At 39.9% G+C, this 17884-nt stretch overlaps 1 protein-coding gene across 1 annotated transcript in view; it reads left to right on the top strand.

The window, feature by feature from the left end:
- The window catches only part of AP3S2 (adaptor related protein complex 3 subunit sigma 2), a 66242-nt gene that overhangs the window by 10434 nt on the left and 37924 nt on the right, over nucleotides 1-17884 (top strand). The gene's annotated exons all lie outside the window — the stretch shown is intronic.

Below are 17884 nucleotides of genomic sequence, written 5' to 3' on the forward strand. Positions count from 1 at the left end.
AGAAATCAGCTGTTAACCTTATGGGAGTTCCGTTGTATGTTATTTGTCGTTTTTCCCTAGTTGCTTTTAATAATTTTTCTTTGTCTTTAACTTTTGTCAGTTTGATTACTATGTGTCTTGGCATGTTTCTCCTTGGGTTTATCCTGCCTGGGACTCTCTGTGCTTCCTGGAGTTGGGTAGCTATTTCCTTTCCCATGTTAGGGAAGTTTTCAAATGTAATCTCTTCAAATATTTTCTTGGGTCCTGTCTCTCTTCTCCTTCTGGGACCCCTATAATGTGAATGTTGGTGCATTTAATGTTGTCCCAGTGGTCTCTTAGGCTGTCTTCATTTCCTTTCTTTTTTTTTTTTTTCTTTATTCTGTTCCATAGCAGTGAATTCCACCATTCTGTCTTCCAGGTCACTTATCCATTTTTCTGTCACAGTTATTCTGCTATTGATTCCTTCTAGTGTATTTTTCATTTCAGTTATTGTATTGTTCATCTCTGTTTGTTCTTTAATTCTTCTAGGTGTTTATTCTTTAATTCTTCTAGGTCTTTGTTAAATATTTCTTGCTTCTTCTCGATCTTTGCCTCCATTCTTTTTCCGAGGTCCTGGATCATCTTTACTGTCATTATTCTGAATTCTTTTTCTGGAAGGTTACCTATCTCCATTTATTGTTTTTCTGGGGTTTTATCTTATTCCTTCATCTGGTACATAGTCCTCTGCTTTTTCATTTTGTCTGTCTTTCTCTGCATGTGGTTTTCGTCCCACATGCTGCAGGATTGTAGTTCTTGCTTCTGCTGTCTCCCCTCTGTTAAGTTTTATTTATTTATTTACACCCATTCACGTTCAGAAAATGACTTAAAATTAGTTTTAAAATTTCATGTAGTATATTCACTTACCATATATAAAGGTATAAATAAATACTAGAAACATCCAAAAGAGATTTATCTCTAAGATAATTTTAAATGCTTTTTTTTTTTGGCTGCATTGGGTCTTTGTTGCTGCCTGTGGGCTTTCTCTAGTTGCGGTGAGTGGGGGCTACTCTTATGAGTGGGCTTCTCATTGCAGTGGCTTCTCTTGTTGCAGAGCACGGGCTCTAGGCATTCAGGCTTCAGTAGTTGCAGTGCGCAGGCTTTAGTATTTGCAGCATGCAGGCCCAGTAGTTGTGGCACGCAGGCCCTAGAGTGTGTGGGCTTCAGTAGTTGTGGCACGTGGGCTCAGTAGTTGTGGCATGTGGGCTCTAGTGCGCAGGCTTAGTAGTTGTGGCAGACTGACTTAGTTGCTCTGCGGCATGTGGGATCTTCCCAGACCAGGGATTGAACCCCTGTCCCCTGCATTGGCAGGTGGACTCTTAACCACTGCACCACCAGGAAAGTCCCTTTAAATGCTTTCTTAACACCTGAGTTTGATTGGACATTTAGAGTCAATGTGGCGTAATGGAAAGAGCTCAAGATCTAGAATCAGAAAACCTGGGTTTGAGTCATGGATCCACCACCTGATATAGAACTACTAGGTTGTAAAAATGGAACAGACTTACAGGTACAGAGAACAAATGGGTGGTTGCCAGAGGGAAGGGGGATGGAGGTGGAGGGCAAAATAGGTGAAGGGGATTAAGAGGTACAAACCTCCAGTTATAAAATAAATGAGCCACAAAGATATAATATACAGCTTGAGGAATATGGTCAATAATATTTTAATAACTTTGTTTGGAAAGAGATGGTTGCTAGACTTACCTTGGTGATTGTATCATAACGTATGCAAATGTCAAATCACTATGTAGTATATCTGAAACTAACATAATATTGTATGTCAATTGTATTTCAACTAAAAAAACCCTGAAATACTAGGTTGTAGAATTCAATTGTGACAATGTACTTTATATTATTGTACACTGTAGAATGCTATAGGAATGTGCATATAATAAGTATATTAGAAAATAAAGGTAAAATATATAGTGATAATATATTTTAAAAATTGAGATGCAATTATTAGAGGAGATGCACTTCAAGACAAAAGAGAAATGCATATTAACAAGACAAAAAGAGAAGTGTAACTTTATAATGTCATGGACATTTATTAAATACTTAACATGCATTGGATTTGGGAAGATAGATAAAGAAAAGGTAAAAATAATTGGAACTGGGCTTCCCTGGTGGCGCAGTGGTTGAGAGTCTGCCTGCCGATGGCAGGGGATGCAGGTTCGTACCCCAGTCTGGGAGGGATCCCACATGCCACGGAGCGGCTGGGCCCATGAGCCATGGCCGCTGAGCCTGCGCGTCCGGAGCCTGTGCTCCGCAACAGGAGAGGCCACAACAGTGAGAGGCCTGTGTACCGCAAAAAAAAAAAAGGAACTAAGAGTTTTCATCATTGAAAAGACAATAAAATCAGTAAATAGTTATCCTAATATAAAGAGGATAAAAGTCAGAAATAGAAAACATTAAAATGTTTTAGTGGATGATATACATAGTTATAATGCCAATATATTTGAAATAGCTTACCTCAAAAAATAAATATCCAAAGACACTGAATCCAATATCAGGATGAAATAAGAAAGGTAAAATGAAAAACTGACTCTCTAATAGACTCAGTAGATTTTAGTACAGTAAGACCTCTATTATGTAAGTTATTTTTTAAACTCAGACTAAAAAATCATACTGCTTAAGTGTATTTTATGGAGTAAATTGGTTATGATCCAAAAGCTTCTCACAAAGAAAATGTTAGTCAGATACTGCATTAAAAAAAAAAATTTATTTATTTTATTTTTGGCTGCGTTGGGTCTTCGTTGCTGTGCGCAGGCTTTCTCTAGTTGCGGGGAGCGGGGGCTACTCTTTGTTGCCGTGCGCACGCTTCTCATTGCAGTGCCTTCTCTTGCTGCGGAGCACAGGCTCTAGGTGCGCGGGCTTCGGTAGTTGTGGCACGTGGGCTCAGTAGTTGGGGCTCACGGGCTCTGGAGCACAGGGTCAGTAGTTGTGGTGCACAGGCTTAGTTACTCTGCAGCATGTGGGATCTTCCTGGACCAGGGATTGAACCTGTGTACCCTGCATTGGCAGGCGGATTCTTAACTACTGCACCACCAGGGAAGTCCCAGATATTGCATATTTTTATTGGACAGAATTATTAAATAAAATCTTAGCCAATAATCAGTTGAACCAAGGAGTCATGAGACCTGGCTCTTGTTTTGGACTCTCCTGTTAGCAAGCGGCATGGTCTTAAATCATTTAAGTTTTGTTGGCGTTAGTATTTTTGTTTTATGTTTTGGCTCTGTGTGTGTGTGTGTGTGTGTGTGTGTGTGTGTGTGTTTATTTTGATTTATAAGTATACTAGGTGTTCTTTCTAGCTCTAAAATTCTTTCTCAGGAATACTGCGTACTAGAAGAATTATTTATTATGTACAAATAGTCTTTATTCCAAGGATACAAGTCAGTTTAACAATGACATATTCTTAGAGTCTCTATTACAACAGTAAGAAAAATATAACTAATATAATTTCATCAGTAGATGCTGAGAGAAATGATTACCCAAATTATATTTCTGAAATACTCTTAAATTGGAATAGGAAGCATTTTTACTTGATTATTTAGTGCATGTTTTCTTTATTCAGTATAAACTATTTATTGTTGAAGAAATAATACACTTATGTGGTTCAAAATTCAAAAGGCATACCAAGAGTATACAGTGAAAAACATCTTTCTTCTCTTCTCCCCCAGTCACCCAGAAACAGCCAATTTTAGTTTTAAAACCAAGAGCCAGAGCCAGTGTTATCTCAGGGGAGAAATCTACAGGCATTTATGAAAACAAGGTGTCTCTTACTGTTTACTCTAATTTGAGCAAACATTTGTAATGAGTAATTAAAAAAGAAATGAAGAAGTAACGTAGTAAAGGAGGAGAGAGGTAAGTTATTACTGTAAGAGAGCCTGATTATGTACCTAGTAAACCTTAAAAAAAAATGGGGGGAGATTGTAGAAAGTAATGAATGATATGAGCAACATGGCAGAATATGAGATCAGTTCGTCAAAACTGAATTTCCTATTTTTTGTGAAAACAGCTAGGAAATTCATAATTAAAGAAATTTCACTTACAGTAGTGACAAAGGATATTTAATGTTTGGAAATTAACTTAGTATGGAATACTTGATATTGATTCCAATAAAATTGTAAAATCTTTCTTTCTTTCTTTATTTGGCTGCGTTGGGTCTTAGTTGCAGCACGTGGGATCTTTAGTTGCTGCATGTGGGATCTAGTTTCCTGACCAGGCATGGAACCTAGGCCCCCTGCATTGGGAGCATGGAGTCTTAGCCACTGGACCACCAGCGAAGTCCCTAAAATTGTACAATTTTAAAGGAAAAACATAAAGGAATACTTGAAATCAGTGGAGCTATAAGCCCCTTATCGGGAAGAGTTGAGCAAAGATGACAGTAGTGGGCTTCCCTGGTGGCGCAGTGGTTGAGAGTCCGCCTGCCGATGCAGGGGACACGGGTTCGTGCCCCGGTCCGGGAAGATCCCACATGCCGCGGAGCGGCTAGGCCCGTGAGCCATGGCCGCTGAGCCTGCACGTCCGGAGCCTATGCTCTGCAACAGAAGAGACCACAACAGTGAGAGGCCCGCGTACCGCAAAAAAAAAGAGATGACAGTAGTAATCAATAGATTAAATGGGGAACCAAGTATAAATCCAGATCTTTTTTTTTTTTTAATTTTTTTTGGGCCATGCCACACGGCATGTGGGATCTTAGTTCCCCAACCAGGGATCCAACCCGTGCCCCCTCCAGTGGAAGCACGGAGTCTCAACCACTGGACTGCCAGGGAAGTCCCAATCCAGGAGATTGTATAGAACTTGGTAAAGAGAAAGTTTATGAGGAAAAGTGAATGGCCAAGAAATGCAGAAGTATGTTCTGAGGGAAGAGGGGCAGTAATGAGTGATTGGCTTCACTAGGCTTCAGAATATATAATGGTTGCAGATGAAATTATTATCTACCTAGAAATTACAAAACAATCAACTGGAAAACAATTAGAATGAGCAATATAGTTCAATAAGGGACTGGATACAAGTTGTTTTTTTTTTGTTTTTTTTTTGTTTTTTTGCGGTATGCGGGCCTCTCACTGTTGTGGCCTCTCCCGTTGCAGAGCACAGGCTCCGGACGCGCAGGCTCAGCGGCCATGGCTCACGGGCCCAGCTGCTCCGCGGCATGTGGGATCTTCCCTGACCGGGGCACGAACCCATGTCCCCTGCATCGGCAGGCGGACTCTCAACCACTGCGCCACCAGGGAAGCCCTGGATACAAGTTTAATGTATAAAAACTAATAGCTTTCCCTTAGCAATAATAAGTTAGAAAATATAATATTTAAAAGGGGCCCATTCACAGTAGGAAAACGTTCCTTAAGATACCCAAGAATAAATGTAAAAAATGTGTAAGATCTATATGAAGAAAACTTTAAAATTCTACTGAAAATATGATAAAAGACCAAAATAAATGAATAAAACATACCCTTTGCCTGTGGAAAAAACTTTTAAAACTGTCAGTACGGTTGACCCTTGAACAACACGGGTTAGAGGTGCCGACCCACCATGCTTCGAAAATCCCTATATAATTTACAGTAGGCCCTCCTGTATACCCAGTTCCTCCGTGTACACGGTTCCTCCGTATCCATGGTTCTGCATCTTCAGGTTCAACCAACTGGGGATTGTATAGTACTATAGTGTTTACTATTGAAAAAAATCCGAGTGTAAGTGGACCCGCACTATTCAAACCTGTGTTGTTCAAGTGTCAACTGTACTTCCAGCTTATAAATTACTGAAAACCCAATCAGAATCTCAATAAGATTATTGCTGTTTTTAAAATAATTTTTATTGTGAAACGTATATACAAAAACTACGGAAAACATGCCTATACAGTTTGAGGAATGCCAGTAAAATGAAGCTCTCACCCAGATTAAGAAATAGTACATTGCGGGGCTTCCCTGGTGGTGCAGTGGTTGAGAATCTGCCTGCCAATGCAGGGGACACGGGTTCGAGCCCTGGTCTGGGAGGATCCCGCATGCCGCGGAGCGACTAGCCCCGTGAGCCACAATTACTGAGCTTGCGCATCTGGAGCCTGTGCTCCGCAACGAGAGGCCGCGATAGTGAGAGGCCCGCGTGCCGCGATGAGGATTGGCCCCCACTTGCCACAACTAGAGAAAGCCCTCACACAGAAACGAAGAGCCAACACAGCCATAAATAAATAAATAAATAAATAATTTTTTAAAAAGGCAAAATTCCTTAAAAAAAAAAAAAAAGAAATAGTACATTGCTAGTACCTCAAAGCCCCCGTATGTCCCTCCTCAATTCTGTCCCCCTTGTTCATTGCATTCTTCTTTAGACTTTAAAAAAAATATTTATTTATTTATTTTCCTTTTTTTCTTTTTCTTTTTTTTTTTTGTCTGTGTTCGGTCTTCATTGCGCTCACAGGCTTTTCTCTAGTTGTGGTGTGTGGGTTTTCTCTCTTTAGTTGTGGCGCGTGGGCTCCAGAGTGTGTGGGCTCTGTAGTTTTTGCAGCACGTGGGTTCTCTCGTTGAGGCACTCGAGCTCAGTAGTTGCGGCACGTGGGTTTGGTTGCCCCATAGCATGTGGGATCTAAGTTCCCTTAGTTAGGGATCGAACCTGCATCCCCTGCATTGCAAGGTGGATTCTTTACCACTGGACTACCAGGGAAGTCCCTTTCTTCAGACTTTTAAGTTGATCATTGCTTTGCTTTTCTTTATAGTTTTATCATGTGATATATATTCCCTAAATGATACTTTGTTAGTTTGGAAAAACTGAGTGTAAGTAGTTGTGTAAGGAAAGGATAATTTGCCACTACTAGATGAAAGCTCCCGCAAGAAGATAAGTTGAACAGTGTCACCATCTGGCTTCAGTATCCCTGAGGGTTTACAAGAGGCCTTTCTGAGGAAGTCTGAGGGCAAGGTCATGTGAGTGATTCCGGGGAAACTTAGAGCTCACCGTAGTTGGGGTATTAGCCTTTGGCTGTCTTGAAGGAACATGGACAGGAGGAATGGACCACTGTGCGTTTTCTGCTTCTCACCTTTCATAACCTCTGTATTTCAAGATTAAATCAAAGCAGAACATTTCAATGGGGGATGGGTAAAATGAGTATTCTCAGCTGATCCAGGCGGCAGAGCAGTAGAACAGATACTAGATGGTTTGATTGTTTCCATTTTCCTTTTTTTTTTATTAGTTTGATTGTTTTCATTTTCCTTTTTTAAAATTAACCCAAATAGAACTACTGTAAGTCTTTATGCAAACTGTTGTGTCTCTTCACATCCCAATGAAATTCCTGGGTCAAGGGATTAATATTTCTAATTATAATGCATGTTGCTAGATAGATATTTGGGAAGGTTATATTAGTTTATAATGCTTCCAGAACTATATGAGTTTATGTTTCTTCCTAACTCCAGCATTGAAATACGTCATTTTTAATTTCTACTCGGAGGTGAGTGGTACCTCACAAATGTCTGAATTTTTATTTTTATTAATCATGCCAACTTTTCCCATGTGTGAATTTACAATGTTCTTTTTCATGTAAACCTTTTGTAATATAATTGAAACATTTGTCCAGTTAAGTCTAGTTCCTGGTTTATAATATTATATTTCATCTCTTGTAAGATACACATTTTTTCACACTTTAATAACTAACATGAGGATGTATATTACAGTAGATGACATCTTACAGTTACAATTGACAGCATTTTTTTCTTTGTTAATACAAAAATAATGGTTTGTCTTATAGTCAATGAAAAAGTAATTCTTTGTATATTTTTGTTTATTTTAAAACTAACTTTTTTCTAAACGATTCTATTAAATGTAAATAATCCATTTATACCTCCCCTTGTTGAAGAAACCTTCGTGTATAGTATGTTAAGTTTAGAGTAAAATCCAAACTCCCTATCACAACCTGCAAGGCCCGACATGGTCTGGCTCCTTTGTCTCTCTCTGTCCGATCTCACCATAGACACTGTCACCTTCACTGTAGCCATTCCAGCCTTCTTTCTGCTCCTCAGGTCCAAGTACATTTTTGCTTCAGGGCCTTTGCACCTGGTCTGTCCACTGGAGTGATTTTTCCCAGGTTTTTCACTCTTCAGCTCTTCAAAAGACTGGCTTCATTCATGACTCAGCTCAAATGTTAATCCTCAGAGAGACTTTCTTGACACTCTGTCTGAAGTAACCACCATCACATCATCTGTTTACTTCCTTCAGAGCACGTGTGACAATGGAAAAGATCTTGTTTATCTGCCTCATTCTTCCTACACCCAGAACATAACCCAGACAAGAATGTGACTTGCTGACTGAGGTGTCCCCAGAGTACACCCGTGTGTGCCTAGTGCACAGTAATCACCCTCTATTTAGTGTTTACTCTTCACTTTGTTCCACTGAGTTATGTTTCTCTTTCTGTGTTAATTTTGCACTGTTTTACTTGTTGGTATATAGGTTCATATCCCTAGTAAGACCAGTTATTCCCCTTGGGTGCGGTTCTTTTTCAGAATATTCTCCAATAGTTATAACCATTTATTCATCCTTATACATTTTTGAATAATTTGTAAAAGTTCCAAAAGTCCCTGTTGGATTTTAATCAGAAGTAAATTTAAAGTAGCATTTCCTTGCATTTATTCATTCCTTCTTTCAAATCTTACATTACAGTTTTGTTTTGTTTTTCAAAAAAGGTCCTAATATATCCCATGGTTTATTCTGGAGTTTTAGGATATTAAGCTTTTTTTTTGCGTTACGTGGGCCTCTCACTGTTGTGGTCTCTCCTGTTGCGGAGCACAGGCTCCGGATGCGCAGGCCCAGCAGCCATGGCCCACAGGCCCAGCCACTCCGCGGCATGTGGGATCCTCCCGGACCAGGGCATGAACCCGTGTCCCCTGCATCGTCAGGTGGACTCCCAACCACTGCGCCACCAGGGAAGCCCACGGTATTAAGCTTTTATTCATCATTATATTCACAAATATTTCTTTACCATTATACAGCCGTCCCTCTAATTCTTACTTTACACTGTTCATTATTTGCACTTCAGCGTAGTTGAAACCATCCACTTTATGTTTATCTCCTCTACTTCTTCACTAGTCATAAGTTTATCTTCCAATTGGGACAAAATTCCAAATCATTTGTTTTCAATTAAAAAATGTTTTAATAAGTTTTTAGCACAAAGATTATTTAAATCTTTTTAACACACAAAAGATTTATTTCAGTATATCTGAGATATGGAACTGAGTTTCTTTTTCTCTGTATCATGTTCCAGTTTCTTCAAATTATTCAGTCTCCTATTGTTTCGCTACCTCTAGTTTAACTTAAATTTCTTTATAAATGTAGGCCCCTTTTTGGAATTTCAAGTACATTGTTTTGGGTTTTTTAAATTATACAAGTAGTACCTGAATATATTCTTTTTATTAAAAAAGGTAAGGTTTTTTTAAAAAACAGTTTTATTGAGATATAATTCACATACCATACAATTTATCCATTTGAAGTGTGTAATTGAGTGGATTTTAGTATATTCACAGAGTTGTATAGCCATCATCACAACCAATTTTAGAACATTTTCATCACCCCAAAAAGAAACCTCTTACTCATTAGTCACTTCCCATTTCCCTCCAACTGCCTCCTAACTCCAGCCCTAGGCAACCATTAATTTACTTCCTGTATCTATAGTTTTGCTTATTATGGACATTTCATAAAAATAGATTTGTATAATATGTGGTCCTTCTGGACCATAGAAGGACCACAGAAGACTGCCTTCTTTAGCATAATAGTTTCAATATCCATCCATTGTTGTAGCATGTATCAGTATTCCATTCCTTTTTTTTTATTATTAATTTTTATTGGAGTATAGTTGATTTACAATGTTGTGTTAGTTTCTGCTGTACAGCAAAGTGGATCAGTTATACATATACATATTATCTGCTCTTTAGATTCTTTTCCCATATAGGTCATTACAGAGTATAACAGTAAATTTATTAAGTATAATGGAGAAGTCCTCCCCCTTAGCATTCATTCCCCTCTCATATACCACTCCCCTTTCTAGAGGTAGCCACTATTAAGTCTTTTAATGCATGTACACGCACACACACACATGTGTCACATACATTATTTAATTTTTAAGTAAAAAGTAATCTCACTACATACATAGTTCTGCAACTTGCTTTTTTAATCCCTTAGAAGTCTTGGAGCTTTTTCCACTTCATATATGCTTTTTAGTGATGCATGATTTTCCACAATATTAATATATCATAGTCTTTTATTTATAATATTTTATTCAATACTCTACCTGTGGGCATTCAGGTTTCTCCCAGTTTCTTCCTATTGCAAATTATTGTGCAATGATATCCTTGCACATGCATCTGTATGCACGTGTGTTAGTTTCTTTAGGATAGATTCCTAAATTTGGAATTGCTGCTTTAATTAAAGATGTGTGCTTTTTAAATTGTTAGATAGTACCTGATTGCCTCTCCCCAAAGTCCTATTTCCCCATAACCTTACCAGCTTTAAATACTAAGGATATTTTCAAATGTTTGCCATCTTATGGGTGAAAAAATAGAAATTTGTGGTTTTCCCTAGCTTTCTTGAATACTAGTGAGGCCACATATCTTTTACTGTTTACCAGTCATTTTGTATTTGAAAATGTCTTACCATAGCATTTGTCCACTTTTCTAATGGCTCATTTGTTTTTGTTTTTTTTAATCTATTTATTTATTTATTTATTTTAAAATTTTTTGGCTGCATTGGGTCTTTGTTGCTGCGCTCGGTCTTTCTCTAGTTGCGACGAGCAGGGGCTACTCTTTGTTGTGGTGTGCGGGCTTCTCATTGCGGTGGCTTCTCTTGTTGTGGAGCATGGGCTCTAGGCACGTGGGCTTAGTAACTGTGATTCACAGGCTCTAGAGCACAGGCTCAGTAGTTGTGGCTCACGGGCTTAGTTGCTCCGCGGCATGTGGGATCTTCAGTTGTAGCGCATGGGCTTAGTTGTTCCATAGCATGTGGGATCTTCCCGGACCAAGGCTCAAACCAGTATCCCCTGCATTGGCAGGCGGATTCTTAACCACTGTGCCACCAGGGAAGTCTGGCTCATTTGTTTTATTCATTTGTAAGTGTTTGTTTTTTTCCTAACTTTATGGATACTAATCCTTTTCTGTTATATTTATTGCAGATATTTTCTCCTAGTCCATTTGTCTTTTAACTTTATGTAGTTAGGTTTGCTTGTCTTTCTTCTTGTAGCTTGAAGGTATATAAAAATATTCTCCAGTATTGCCATTGCTTTTTTTTTCTTTTGAGAAAACCATTTTTATTATTATCACCACCCAGCTTATTTGTGTTTGATTATGTAGCACTTTGGCCAGATTGTCTAAAGAAATCTACATAACGTTTCTTTCGTGTTTCAAGAGATGAAAATAACTATAAAAAGTTAACAGAAGTACACAAGACAGTGGATGCAAAAAAATCTGTGTGAGATTTTGTCCCATCTGCAGCTTTTATATATTTGAAAAGTAGGATTCATGAGCTAAAAAATATTGTCCTATCAAGTTTTTTTTTTTTTTTTAATTTATGGTTGTGTTGGCTCCTCGTTTCTGTGCAAGGGCTTTCTCTAGTTGCGGCAAGTGGGGGCCACTCCTCATCGCGGTGCACGGACCTCTCACTATCACAGCCTCTCTTGTTGCGGAGCACAGGCTCCAGATGCGCAGGCTCAGTAATTGTGGCTCATGGGGCTAGTTGCTCCGCGACATGTGGGATCCTCCCAGACCAGGGCTCGAACCCGTGTCCCCTGCATTGGCAGGCAGATTCTCAACCACTGCGCCACAGGGAAGCCCTCAAGTTTGTTTTTTAAAATTTTATTTATTTTTGGCTGTGCTGGGTCTTCGCTGCTGCACGTGGGCTTTCTCTAGTTGTGGTGAGTAGGGGCTACTCTTTGTTGCGGTGCGCGTGCTTCTCGTTGCAGAGCACGGGCTCTAGATGTGCAGGATTCAGTAGTTGAAGCACACAGGCTTGGTAGTTGTGGCATGTGGGCTCAGTAGTTGCGACATGTGGGCTCTAGGGCACCCAGGCTTCAGTAGTTGTGGTGCGCAGGCTCAGTAGTTGTGGCTTGCAGGCACTAGAGCGCAGGCTCAGTAGCTGTGGTGCAAGGGCTTAGTTGCTCCATGGCATGTGGGATCTTCCCGGACCAGGGATTGAACCCGTGTCCCTGGCATTGGCAGGTGGATTCTTAACCACTGCACCACCAGGGAGGTCCCCTTCTATCAAGTTTGATAGAAGTAGATTTAACCTGATGACAACACTAACACCAGTATCATTGATTTAATAGTTATAAAAAATGATGTTTTTCTTTTTTCCCCCAGCTTTATCAAGGTATAATTGATATATAACACATAACATTTTGTACAGTTAAGATGTATAGTGTATTGACTGATATATATTGCAAAATGATTACCACCGTATCAAGCTAACATCTCTTATCATGTCACAAAATTATCATTTCTTTCTTGTGGTAAAAATCATTTTTCAATATACTAAAGTCATCATGACATCCATGCAAATTAGAATGCTAGCTGTTTGGTGCACAAAGACCTGACTTCAGAACAAGAACTCTGTAAGTCCCATACTTTTTTTTCTTTTTTTTTTTTTGGCCGCGCCTTGTAGCATGCGGGATCTTAGTTCCCCAACCAGGGATCAAACCCATGCCCGCTACAGTGGAAGCGCGGAGTCTTAACCACTGGACCGCCAGGGAAGTCCCTCCCATACTTCAAATGTGTGATCTTTTTCAACCTGTATCCATTCCTCGCGTTGAAGAGTGAGACCCAATCCTACTCCTCTTTGTGTATGAGTTTATGATCTTTTCATACTGAGCATCTAGATTACCACATACTACTTCCTGTTGCTTCAGAGTCTTGTAACTTTCTTCATCAGCTGAACTATATCCAGTGTTTTCCTTTTTATTTCTGTTCAGCTAATTTCATTGGAGTCACAGCTGCTGTGTTATAATAGCTAAATGTGGCTATTCTGACCTCTGCCAAAGGTTTAGCTTGTGGGGCTGCCCTTTGAGCCTCTGTAGCTACCTGAGGAGTTACCTGTGTTCTTGATGGCAACAGGGCAGCAACATTGAGAACAGAATCTCCAGTAGCTGCAGCTGTTTCTTCTTGTTTTTGTTTTTACACCATTTCCTTTTCTTGTAATTTGTCTGCCCTTTGCAACCTTGTAGGATCAAGACCTTTTCCATTCCTTGCTTCTACTAAGGTGATGCCTTTTATGAGACTTAGATGTTGAATGACTTTTGCCTCTTGATGACTTTCATTCTTTGTATTTGTGTCTGTTCTCACCATTTGCAGATGAATTTAGTTGCTCTTTTCCTTTGTGAGAAGAATGTTCTTTGTCATTTTATTCCCCAGATTTGTTTCTTAATTTAGTTTTAGATTCATGTCATATTATTTTGCCATCTGAGTCTGTAGCACCTTCATTTCAGTCCCTTCATGCATTAGCACACTGTTTGCTTATTATGTTCTGGCTCCTGCGGTTTCTTCCTACATTATCTGACTTTTGTTTCCTTTCTCTTGACCTTGATTATGATCTTGAATTATGATGTTTTGAGAAAGCTTTAGGAGAAATAGATACATCTGACTGTTCGTTTTGATCTCTATCTGGGGATGTCTTTTCTGGAGCTATTCCATCTTATTCTGTATCACTAGCCTACTGAGAACCCAATTGTTACGGACTAAATTGTGTCCTCCCAAAATTTGTATGTTGAAGCCTTTAACCCCCAATGTGACTGTATTTGGAGACGGGGCCTTTAAGGAAGTAAGTTAAACTAGGCCTAAGGGTGGGGTTCTGATCTCATGCAGCTGGTGTTCTTATAATTATGAAGAGGAAGAGACACCAGAGATCTCTTTCTTTCCACATGCACAAACCAAGGAGAGGCCATTCAAGGACACAGGGAGAAGGCAGCTGTCTGCAAGCCAGGAGGAGAAACTGCTCCTGCCAAACCTTGATCTAGGACTTCTAACCTCCAACACTGTGAGAAAATGTCTGTTGTTTAAGCCACACAGACTTAGTTACTACCATGTGGTATTTTGTTGTGGCAGCCCAAGCAGACTAATACACCAATCTTTTTTTTTTTTTTGCGGTACGCGGGCCTCTCACTGCTGTGGCCTCTCCCGTTGTGGAGCACAGGCTACGGATGCGCAGGCTCAGCGGCCATGGCTCACGGGCCCAGCCGCTCCATGGCATGTGGGACCTTCCCGGACCAGGGCACGAACCCGTGTCCGCTGCATTGGCAGGCAGACTCTCAACTACTGTGCCACCAGGGAAGCCCCTAATACACCAATCTTAATTTCATTAACCCTCTTTAATGAAAACAGCCCCTTGGCACAGTGCTGCTGAGAAATATGGGCTGCTTCTCCTCACGTGTCCTGGCGCTAGGCAGCATCTCCACTTGCTGCTTTGAACAGTGTCAGCTAACCAGAAGCATCCCAGAGAATGACTAAATCATTTCCAAGAGAGACCCAGATGACATAAAATGGATCTGCCATTGCTTTGTTAGTTTTTTTTGTTTTTTGTTTTTTGTTTACATTTAGCTCAATATCTTTAAGGTATTTATATGTCTGTATTGAGATAGGTACAATATATATCTATATTTTTTGGCGGTACGCGGGCCTCTCACTGTTGTGGCCTCTCCCGTTGCGGAGCACAGGCTCCGGACGCGCAGGCTCAGCGGCCATGGCTCACGGGCCCAGCCGCTCCGCGGCATGTGGGATCTTCCCGGACCGGGGCACAAACCCGTGTCCCCTGCATCGGCAGGCGGACTCTCAACCACTGTGCCACCAGGGAAGCCCAGGTACAATATTTTTTACCCCAAAGGATAGCCATTTGTCCCGACACTATTTATTGTCTAGGTCATCTTTTTCCCATCAATTTAAAATACCATCTTTATCAAAAATTGTATTTTCTTGGCATGGGAGGCTCCATGCAAAATGAAGTGCCTCTACGCCCAGACCTACCAGGGCAGGGCAGAGGAGGGGACATCTGCAATAGAGGGAGAGGAAGAGGATTTGGTGGTGCCAACCATTGGAGGCTACACGAATGCTGGCACCCAGTATGGGAGCTACAGATATGGAGGCAACTTGGTGACGGCAGGCTATGGTGACTTTTTCACAGACTGCTACAGCTGTCATGATTCTGGGTCTTCCTAGAGCATGTAAAAGTATTCCGCACAAAATCTACTTTCTACTTCAATTTTCTCAAACTTCAAAACCCAAAGTGTCTGTGCTGTGTCCCTGTGCTTCACTGCGTTTGTCAACTGTGACTTTTTGGTGAAACTTACCTGAAATTCATAGCCTGTAGAATTTAAGACAATGGCAGTTTTTAATCATGCCTTGTCTTTGAACTTGATCTACTGACATTCACAATAAGTGGAAAACAATTTTCAGAGAATGCATTTTTGTTTAGACTTGCACAGGATTCTAGAACCAGCGTTATTCAGCATTAAGGCAAAAGCCCACCTTTGCTTTTTATGGGAAGTATTACTTTATTTAAGAGACAGATGATGCATTTTAATGTACATCATTTTAATCTACATTACCTTAACTTACAGTAGGTTTTTTAAAATGAACTTTGACTGTTTAACAAATTTCCAACACGTGTTTATGCCTTTGATAGTAATGAAAATGATTTATCCCACCCAGAAAAAGAAATTGTTTTCTTATAAACGTGTATATGTTCCAGTATTTTATATTCTGTCCCACTGATCCATACTTTTATTTCTATCTTAGTATTACACTCCCTTAATTACCAAAGCTTTACAATGAATTTTGATACCTAGTAAGACCAGTCATTCCTTATTATCATTGTTTGTCCAAATGTTCTTGGTATTCTTTCACATTTTATTTTCTGTAAGAATTTTAGACTTTGTCAGTTTCATGTTTTTACAAGTCCTCTTGGGAGCTCCCACACTTCTAAGTTCATTTTCTTCCTTTAAAACTATAGAACATGAACTTTAAAAGAACATACATACCCACAAGGACAGAGAGAACAGGAGAGAAGACAGTAGCAAGGAATTTTTTGAAAGAAGGGAAGAGTATGAATGCCTGGTATTGACTTGGCTGGTCCAAGGAAGTCACACCCCAGGCCAGCAGTAGAGAAAGCTGACAGCCAACCTGCTACACACCGTGGAACCCTCAAAAGGCACAAAGCTAGCTGTACAGAGTCTCACTGTGGTGTGGGTGTGGAGTGGTCAAGGAAAGCTGAGAACCAGTTAGATCCCTAAATCCTTTCTCCAATTCTAGACATAGTTGATGGTACAAGTCAGGGGGATTAAGTGAACATATGCCTTGTGAACGTTGTATACTAACTTTCCAACCCTTTTCCTGCCACTCAGCTCCCAAATTTCTGACAGCTAGTCTTTTACTGTTTAGGCAGGAGATTGTAAAATTCCTCTGGGAAATCTGACCAATCTAAGGAAAATGAAATTAAAAAGCCCAGGGCGGTGGTGGAGGGTAGGATTCCCAGCAAATAGCCATTATTACAGAGCTTCCAATCAGCCTTTAATTCTTATGAATAAAAAACAAGGATAGGGCCTCCCTGGTGGCGCAGTGGTTGAGAGTCCGCCTGCCGATGCAGGGGATACGGGTTCGTGCCCCGGTCTGGGAGGATCCCATATGCCGCGGAGCGGCTGGGCCCGTGAGCCATGGCCGCTGGGCCTGCGCATCCGGAGCCTGTGCTCCGCAGCGGGAGAGGCCACAACAGTGAGAGGCCCGCCTACCGCAAAAAGAAAAAAAAAAAAACAAACAAGGATAATCAGACATCTGAGGAAAGGCTCTGACATGGAAAATGGAGACTAAAACAGTAAAATTCAACTCATTTTAACAATAAAACAAACAGCCCCCTATCTCTAAGCCACAGAGAAATAAAGGAAGACAAACAAAAATGGGCTCATAAACGGGAAACACAGAACAGAATGATCTCTTTAAAATTAAAAACATGAGAGGAAAATGAGACAGAAAAGATAAGAAAATGGGAGGTCTAATACCCCAATATAAACAGCTCCAAAAAAGAAAGATGAGGAATATGGAAGGGAGGAAATTCTCAACAAAATTATTTGATGAAATTTCCTCAAACTGAAGGACTTGAGTTGCCAGATTGTAAGGGCTCACTGCCCAGCACAGTGACTGAAAACCCATATTTATGTATGTTATCCTTACAGTGGATATTCAGTCATTGTTAAAAATGTATAGGGTTATAAATAATGCTATTATGAAATTATTATATGTGTTTTCTGGCATACATTTGTATGCATTTCTTTTGAGTATGTACCTAGGAGTAGAATTGCTGGATCATAGAGTATTAGTAAATAATGTCAAATAGTTTTTCAGAGTGGTTGGAAGTATAGTTTCCATTTATATCAATTTGTACCCAGTCAAAAACAAAAAACTCAAATGTCTGTAGGAGAATGGATAAATAAATTTAAGAATGAAATACTATACAGCAGTGAATATGTACAAGATTTTATGACATGCAACAACATGGGAGAATTGACAAACATTGTTGAGTGAAAGAAGCCAAATGAAAAGAGTACATGATGTATGACGCCTTCTATGGAAATTCAAGGACAGGCAAAACTAAACTGTGATGGTAGGAGTCAGGATGGTGGTTACCTTTGGAGAGCATATGGTCTGAGGGGGCATGAAGGGGGCTTCTAGGGAACTGGTAATGCTCCATTTCAATATTTGGATGGTGGTTACATGATATGCTCATTCTGAAAATTCATTAAGCTATACCCTTATAGCTTAATTATAAAGCATTTATTTATAATATATAAATTATAAAGTGTTTACCCTTTGAACACTTTTCTGTTTAAATGTTATAGTAAATTAAAATCGTAAGCATGTTAATTAAGTTGATT

The sequence above is a fragment of the Mesoplodon mirus genome (assembly GCF_964341445.2).
Source record: "Mesoplodon mirus genome assembly, chromosome: 4".
NCBI classification, from domain to species: Eukaryota; Metazoa; Chordata; class Mammalia; order Artiodactyla; family Ziphiidae; genus Mesoplodon; species Mesoplodon mirus.